Source organism: Mizuhopecten yessoensis, unplaced genomic scaffold (genome assembly GCF_002113885.1).
Source record: "Mizuhopecten yessoensis strain PY_sf001 unplaced genomic scaffold, ASM211388v2 scaffold11073, whole genome shotgun sequence".
NCBI classification, from domain to species: Eukaryota; Metazoa; Mollusca; class Bivalvia; order Pectinida; family Pectinidae; genus Mizuhopecten; species Mizuhopecten yessoensis.
This window is the reverse complement of record NW_018408866.1, coordinates 304,652-314,634: the sequence shown is the minus strand read 5'-3', so window position 1 is coordinate 314,634 and position 9,983 is coordinate 304,652.

The following is a 9,983-nucleotide window of genomic DNA, read 5'->3' as shown; positions in this document are numbered from 1 at the left end:
GCAGGCGAAGTAGAGGGGTATGTTGTGTTATTACTCTTAGTTGTTAAAGTAAAAACAACCTTATCAATATTGATACATAAAATCCCACGTATAAATACAACTGTACGAGGTTTCAAAAACCAAGCCGACAAGTCAGTTTCCATTGGAATAATGATAGAGTGTTAAAGTTGTCATCCAACAACATCAAAAATTATGTTATCGACTTAAATGTTTAGGATGTCGGATTATTCCAATGTTTTGCTTCGATTTTGTTTGTATCTAAATGTACTGTTTCGTTTCTATTAAATCTGTCTTTCGCCAGATTATGGACAAGTGTGCATTTTTCGAGAACATAGCATGACTAGAGTGATCGATGTAGCTTGATAGATCATCTAAGATGACGCCACAAATATTAAGTATGTATCACAGGAGGGGAAGATTGCGAACGGTCAGTTTTACTCGTACAGTTCTCGTACAGTTCTCGTACATTTGTACAATACGTGCTATTACAGATGTTATCGAACCAGCGTTACATAGTTGTACAACCAACAAATGCACAAATAACTAGAAATATTTATAAAAGATAATCGCATAAGGCCCTTATATACCTATGGTATTGCTTAAAACAAATGAACAGACAAAGGACAATTTAAGAAATCAACAATGGCAACAAAAAGATGACATTCATTTTATAATTTAATGTGTGAAAACAATGTTGATCGTCAAAAGGGAGGTAATTGTACAATGTTAGTGTGTTTATTTAAGTATTGAACTGTTTTTGTATGGTATTTATGATCTACTTGAATGACACAGCTTTGCAAGCAAACAACATAATGCTGTGTCATTCAAATAGATCATAAATACCATTCAAAAACATTTCAATACTTATATTTACGTTTTCTTTTTATGTTCTTTTTTAACTTATAATTTATATTTAAAATTCAAAATGCCCGCCTTATCGACAGTCCACAAAATTTTGTTCAAAAGTTTGAACAGCGTGTTTGTCGCGTGCTGATTGGCAAACAAAGTAGTACTTTGAAATTTTAACAAACATCTCAAAGTTATTCCACAATTCAGTATAAATACAATTGCGTATGATATGTCTCTAGGGTGATTTAAGTTTATCAATAGAACGCTGAGCTGAAAGTTAGATTTGAAATTGTTTCGATTTTCCCCCGGAACAAATTTCGCGCATGGACAAATACAGTGAACACCGTAAATCCGACATTGCCCTCCACGAGGGAGTTGTTTTTGGAAGTTAATTCGAACTTTTCTCTTTGCTCATTTTGTGAAGAAACCAGGCGTGAATTTATTTGTTGATTGTATGGGAACCTGACAACAGTCGGTAGATTCTATAACAACCTCGTTATTTGACATGTTGACAGAAACTGAGGAACCGTGGATGCGAGACGCGTGAAACTGATAGCGTTTGAAGTGAGTGATCTTGCGATGGAGCACAGGTTCGTTACAAATGTCTGAAATGTTTATGTGTGCTGTGACTCATATCAATAGGTCTGTAACATATGTGTCAGTAGGTCTATAGAATATGTGTATTTCAGACATTTGTAACGAACCCCTGTTGATCAGTGCAGTGTAACAGACGATATTTCTGATAAATTGCATGAGCGTTAAAATTGTTTCCATTGCCGTCATTGATGATTTCAACCGATGTGCATTTTGTACGATATTGCAGACCTTGGTCTTGTTTTCGTTGTTTTTTTTATTTTATTTTTTATTTTGCACATAAATTTACAATGACATTGTCAAATCTCACGATGCCCAGCGATATTTCAGCAGCCGATTATTTATATTGGATATTGTAGTTCCGGTCAGTGTTGTATTAATACGCTAAGAATTGTCTCGTGATGCATGATAATTAAAGTCCCATCAACGACACAGCTTTCAAAGAGGCTATATAGTGACAATGCCATGCAAATGAAAATATAAAGCCTCCACTTCAAAGTTTTGTATTAGTGTGTAAAAATGCATTACGTCGTTAACTCAAATATCGAGTGCACTATCTTAAATTATTGTCATACTTGTAGCAGATAAACGTTACAAATAATTATGTAGTATTACTCAATCGTTGTCCACTGTATCACTCAATCGTTGTTAACTGTATACCCAATCGTTGTTAACTGTATCACATAATCGTTGATCACTGTATCACCCAATCGTTGTTAACTGTATCACCCAATCGTTGTTCACTGTATCACATAATCGTTGTTCACTGTATCACTCAATAGTTGTTAACTGTATCACCCAATCGTTGTTAACTGTATCACCCAATCGTTGTTCATTATATCACCCAATCGTTGTTCATTATATCACCCAATCGTTGTTAACTGTATCACACAATCGTTGTTCATTGTATCACACAATCGTTGTTACCTGTATTACTCAATCGTTGTTCATTATATCACACAATCGTTGTTCACTGTATCACTCAATCGTTGTTCACTGTATCACCCAATCGTTGTTCACTGTATCACTCAATCCAATGTATCACTCAATCGTTGTTCACTGTATCACTCAATCGTTGTTCACTGTATCACCCAATTGTTGTTCACTGTATCACCCAATCGTTGTTCACTGTATCACCCAATCGTTGTTCACTGTATCATCCAATCGTTGTTCACTGTATCACCCAATTGTTGTTCACTGTATCACCCAATCGTTGTTCACTGTATCACCCAATCGTTGTTCACTGTATCAGCGAATCGTTGTTCACGGTATCACCCAATCGTTGTTCACGGTATCACCCAATCGTTGTTAACTGTATCACTCAATTGTTGTTCACTGTATCACTCAATTGTTGTTCACTGTATCACCCAATCGTTGTTCACTGTATCACTCAATCGTTGTTAAATGTATTACTCAATCGTTGTTCATTATATCACACAATCGTTGTTCACTGTATCACCCAATCGTTGTTAACTGTATCACCCAATCGTTGTTCACTGTATCACTCAATCGTTGTTAAATGTATTACACAATCGTTGTTCATTATATCACTCAATCGTTGTTCACTGTATCACCCGATCGTTGTTCACTGTATCACCAAATCGTTGTTCACTATATCACCCAATCGTTGTTCACTGTATCACCAAATCGTTGTTCTCTGTATCACTCAATCGTTGTTAAATGTATTACTCAATCGTTGTTCACTGTATCACTCAATCGTTGTTAAATGTATTACTCAATCGTTGTTCACTGTATCACACAATCGTTGTTCACTGTATCACTCAATCGTTGTTAAATGTATTACTCAATCGTTGTTCATTACATCACTCAATCATTGTTCACTGTATCACCCAATCGTTGTTCACTGTATCACCCAATCGTTGTTAAATTTATTACTCAATCGTTGTTCATTATATCACTCAATCATTGTTCACTGTATCACCCAATCGTTGTTCACTGTATCACCCAATCGTTGTTCACTGTATCACTCAATCGTTGTTAAATGTATTACTCAATCGTTGTTCATTATATCACTCAATCGTTGTTCACTGTATCACCCAATCATTGTTCACTGTATCAGCCAATCGTTGTTCACTGTATCACCCAATCGTTGTTCACTGTATCACACAATCGTTGTTCACTGTATCACCCAATCGTTGTTAACTGTATCACTCAATCGTTGTTAACTGTGTCACCCAATCGTTGTTCACTGTATCACACAATCGTTGTTCACTGTATCACCCAATCGTTGTTCACTGTATCAACCAATTGTGGTATTACTTAATCGTTGTTTTTCTTAATCGTTGTCCCTGTATTACTTAATCGTTGTTCCCTGTATTACTTAATCGTTGTTTTACTTAATCGTTGTCCCTGCATTACATAATCGTTGTTCCATGTATTACTTAATCGTTGTTTTACTTAATCATTGTTTTCTGTTTTACTCAATTGTTGTATTATTTAATCGGTTTTTTACTTAATCGTTGTTTACTGTATTACTCAATCGTTGTATTACTCAATTGTTGTATTTCTTAATCGTTGTATTACTTAATCGTTGTTCTACTTAATCGTTGTTCATTGTATTACTCAATCGTTGTTCACTGTATTACTCAATTGTGGTATTACTTAATCGTTGTATTGCTTAATCGTTTTAATACTTAATTGTTGTATTACTTAATTATTGTTTACTGTATCACTCAATCGTTGTTTTCTGTAATTCTCAATCGTTGTATTACTCAATCGTTGTATTGCTTAATCGTTGTTTACTGTATTACTCAATCGTTGTTCACTGTATCACTCAATCGTTGTTCACTGTATCACTCAATCGTTGTATTACTCAATTGTTGTATTGCTCAATAGTTGTATTACATAATTGCCCAATCGTTGTATTACTCAATCGTTGAATTGCTCAATCGTTGTACTACTCCATTGTTGTATTACTTAATCGTTGTATTACTCAATCGTTGAATTGCCCAATCGTTGTATTACTCAATCGTTGAATTGCCCAATCGATGTATTACTCAATCGTTGAATTGCTCAATCGTTGTACTACTCAATTGTTGTATTACTTAATCGTTGTTCACTGTATAACTCAGTCGTTGTATTACTCAGTCGTGTCCTGTTCTGGTTTTGATGACACAATCCTTCATGTATATTATGGTAAATACTTAGTGTGTTGTATTTTGATGATGATATGATGATGATGATGATGATGATGATGATGATGATGATGATGATGATGATATGATGATGATGATGATGATGATGATGATGATGATGATGATGATGATGATGATGATGATGATGATGATATGATGATGATGACGATGATCATGCAGTCCATTGAACATGATTTGCAGAGATACTTCATGGATCCAATGGATAACATTTTTTGTAATAATTGCCTTGGTATGAGAAGTGAGGTAAGTGTGCAGTTTCTCAGGCAAAGGTGTCAATCAGCTTACTGGCGCCTCTCATCCTATCGACCCTACATTCTTCAGACTATGACCACACTCATTGAATTTTACATGATCGATAGAAATATATATGGTGTTTTACTATGGAGTGAACTAAGACGTGAGCGATACCGACAGACAAATCAACCAGGGGAAACGGCTGAACCTTCTTACTAACGGCTAAATAGTCTACAAACAGCTGAAAATTCTTATCAACAACTAAATAGTCCTGCTCACGACTGAATATTTCTACAAACCACTGATCATTCTTACAAACGCTTCTGCATTCATACCAACGTTTTTACGTAACTATGTATGCCAATAAACGACGTAGAGAACGACGTGGAGCTTATATCAAATGTCAACGTGCAAACGTCCGACAACGCCAGCATACACTCATAGATACGGCTAAAATGTCTGTAAACGCAGGCGTATCTTTAAGAAAGAAAAAGGCACAAGAACAACCATACAAACAGCCGTTCTCATGAATTTAGCAGTGGACATTTCGTTCTAAGGTAACGTTTTTTTTTGCTATTTGAATATCATACAGAAGAATGTTGTTTATTACCTGTACTTCATACATGTACCTGTACACGACATCCTCCGTGACGTTCGGGATCTTAGTACTAGTAATAGTTTCCAGCCTCTGGCAAGGTTTGACAAGTGTGTTATTGTGGAAAAATTGTAATTCCCCCAAAAATTGAGACGATCTTTAAAAAGACCGACAGCAAGCACAAAGACAAGACTTGATTGTACATGTAAGAACACGCAATTAATCATGTACAATGTATGTTTACTAATATAAAAACTACATGTACATACATATTCCTGTCTGCAAATACATGCTGTTACTTATTGTCTATACCCACACACGTGGCTTTTAAGGGTTGAAAGACATAATCTTCTAAACTTACAAACAGATTTCCTGATGCGTGGAAACAAATCTTGGAGAATGTGTTTTTTCTTCACCTCGTTTCACCAAATTTTGTTTTATCGTAGAACAACTAGGTTTAATATCATCATAATGTTAAAAAGAACTAATTTCAATCCATTTAGGTCTACATTTGCATTCGAATGTGCTATCCGTTTCAACCTGTTTTACCAGAAAGTGGCAAAGCAACCTTTGCGGAAACGAGGCCGTGTTTAAATAGTTACCATTTCCGTCACGTTACATAAGTCATTCGGAAATATTCGGGAATATTCGTCAAAGTTTAAAGTTGACGGGGCGTTATTGTTGATCCCCTATTACTACAACAGTAAGACCCGAATAGCTTTCGTTCGGAATACGGTTACGTTTAATAATACTTGGTGTTTTATGCTTTCTTTAGGGGAAAAAAGCATATTTTTGAATTGATAGATAGAGGATCTTGCATTTATTAAACAAGTGCAATCAAATTATTGAACGAACATAAATAAATTCAATATGAAATGGCCGTGTGACATAGTAACATGGGTCAGTAATGTGATAAAATTATTTAAAGGCTGTACATCGGAAATGTATATCTGTAACGAGTTCTGCCTGTCAACAAATAAAGAAACGAAACGAGCGCTTCGTCTATAAACGGTTTTCTATACAAACCAACATATGCTGATGCATGCAAGCTCATATGTTAGGATAGAAAGTACACAGACAGACACAACAAATTCAGTTTTTAAAATTGCATCAATTTGTCCCTAATGATTAGTGGAATCCGTTCTGTGATCGGACATCGATACAGCCACTGGTATATAGTACGAACAGCCGATCACCAACAAAAGCTACATTTAAGTCCAACAATAATCGATAGCAGATATGACGAGCTTATACACTGTTTTGTAGTGTAATTAGTACGACTAGCTGGCTAGATCAACAGGACAGATTGCCGAAAACACTCCGGGAATGGACATTTCGTGTCGGCATTCAAACTCCAGCTAGTTACAGGTAAACTAATACCTTGACTATTGACGAGCATCGCGGGGATCTCACCAACCAGTCATTGTCAGCTTACAGACCAGCAGATAGATAGGACTTATGCCATCCAAAATCAATCATTTTGTGCAGAAGAAATTTTATCTTTATATTTTACCTTAGCGGATACACCAATAAATAAATCTGTGACATATATTCATTCAAAAAACTAATCGTGTTTCTGGTCTGAAGTTGACTATGTTTATCCTCACGTCTTGTAACCAATACACAACCAAATACACGATTAATTTTTTTCTATGAATTCCTGGCAAGTGCGCAAATCAGTTTTGTCGGTGACGAGGAGAAATTTTCTAATTATTTCAGCTGCAGCAACTGCGAGCTGTTGCCCTCAGATGGTGGTGCCATTCCGTTAGTCTCCGAGGCACGCCTGGTGATAGAACCGGGGTCATTATAACCAAATATATGTCTTTCAAGGTGTATCGAATACTTTGTGATATACGTATTACGTAACGTCAGGGGATATTTTCAACTATACAGCGAAAAAAAAATCAAAACATTCGAAATAATGATGACAAATATTGGAAAGAATATTTACAAACAATGGACATTTTTTTTAAATAACACAAACAGGAAGGTTAACAAGCATTGACGCGAATGTTATGAGATATGTATATTGAAGACCACTATTGTGATGAGTGATACTGGATTAAGACGTGTTTTATTAACATTCTTTCGTGATATACATGGCCTTGACATGTAATCAAACGGATCACCATGACGATGCCTGATGACGTCCCGATGGTGAGGACCAGACTGTCGGAGGATCAGGCATTAGCCGCTGATGACGGTGTTTATCACAAAATCCGACTGGACAAGCCACACCCAGGGTCGGACGGCAAGTTGAGATGGATTATGAACGGTATTTCAGCCAATTCCTGGTTCACACCAGTCGGTATCACTGACCGTTTAGAAAGGTCATCAACCCCTTACGGTCCAGTCTCGGACGAAATCCGAGTGTGTCTCCAGGAACGCGCTCAAAGTGCCGCGTCTTTCCTTGGCCGCCGTCATTTCGAAACTGACAAACAGGCACTCAAAACAGACGAAATCTTACGCGGACGCAATGTATATTGTAAGTCCGAGGCCAATAGGTCAGGAGTGAAAGATAATGCGAAAGGGAGAATCTCCGGGAAATCTTCATCCGCCAGTCCCAAAGACATGCGCAGTAAGATGCTTCTACAGCGGCCACAGACGTCGTACAGCGTGAGATCGGCGGTTAATGTGGATACCGACTTTATAAGGCCTCACATAGAGTCACTCAAAATTCAGGAACGTAAACCACAACCAATCAACAGCGAAAAGAAATCGACATGTGCCATGTGTAACCATGCCAATACAAATGATTTAGATGATGGGAATAACGAGGCTGAAGAGGACGACGAGGTTGCGGAGGACGAGGAAAACAAAAGGGAGAATCATGTGGATTTACAAGAAAAGAAATCAAGCAAATGTGATACTTTGTTCAAAACTGCACGTGAAATGAAACATGCATTTAATCACCGTGTGTGCTCCGCTCCTCCTCTGACAGGACTGCACAAAGAACACTCGGAAGAGGCGTTGACGAATAGGCCGGAAGGAGATGCCACCCCACTGTATTGGAAAACGCGCACAGTTTATCACCGGAAGCAACTGGCCGGGGCTGACTCAGAGGAAGATGATAGTCGGGCAGAGTTTTTCTCGAAAGGATCACTCCTGAAACCTCTGATGTATCAAAAGGGATCCGACTTAAAACACAGTGCCGGATGTCCATACAAATGTAAAGGTTGCTTCCGCGCATGCCTAGTGTCACAAGATTACCTAGACGCGTTGAAGCAAAGAAAACTACAACACAACCGGAAGAGGCGGTACGTTCGTCCAAAAATGTACCACAGGCGAATCATAGAGTTGGCTCTGGCCAAAAGTCAGCCTATACACAAAATGATCGAGCGTAGGAACGTCTGGAACAAATGATCGGGCATGAAACATGAGGACTATCACAAATCGGAACCAAGGCAAACTGTTGGTCAGAGTATGAACTACGTCACGGTTTGTACACTTCACTGTACGCTATTTTTCCTTATTATATTTACAACTAAACATTAGATTTGTAATCTGTAACAAATCGAACGTTACGAACAATCAAAATACGTTTTCACTTTTTCTGATTTGGGATAATAAGTGTGTCGTCACGAGTGGTTATTGTAAAAACAGTTCAAATATTCCCATGAACAATTTATTTCTTTCGTGAATACTTAACTGTTGGTATTTAATATATACTTGATATTTCTTAATATGCTTTGTATTGTTTGACATTAGTAAACTGTCTGTAAAGTTTTAACACACACATTTGTACTCGTTGTAGTTACTTTATGATCTATAGTATGACTTAAAATCAATATTCCCTATTTAGATACTGGAACATAATTTTGACTATGAAGAAACAAGGGACATCTTTAGAAGTCATCTTGTGTAGATCTTATACAGAACCCATTCAGCGGAGTGAGGTCCACTTGAACATTTTAGCAGACAGGGTTTTAGCAGACAGGGTTCCCAGAACGAAGACCTCACCATATTAGTCAGTTGATATGGACTTCCGGTTAGCGCTTGATAAGGCTTGCTCCCGTAGGCTCTTGTCAATTTTTGTGTTTTTCACGAATACACTTATAAACCAACGCTGAAGTTTGCCATATTACCATTTTAATAGTTCGAGAGCATTTCTCGTCTATAATTATTTAGAGCATTTGAATATGTAATTTTGTCGTAATTTTTGGTTTTAATTTCGTATATCAGCGGACAGAATTTTAGCCGCTGGGCGAGTTGTCTACATTTTTGGTGTTGTTGTGACGAAGTTTATATAATTCATGTTGCAAAAGTTTTGATGCAACCCGTTTCGTCTCTCCGAACGTACACTCTTCCAGGTGTTTTCTGAATTTCTAGTCAGTTATTATAGCATACCATTTTTAGTTAAGTATATCTGTATTACTTAAACATTCTTTTCACATTTGACTCACATACATGTAATACGCTTTTGCAGTGATACAAAAACTGTAATAATCATTTGTGGTCAATTATTATCTGGGCTTGGATAGACGCCATCTTTTTTTTACCGTTGATTTTTTTGCCCCATATATCTGACCCATTTC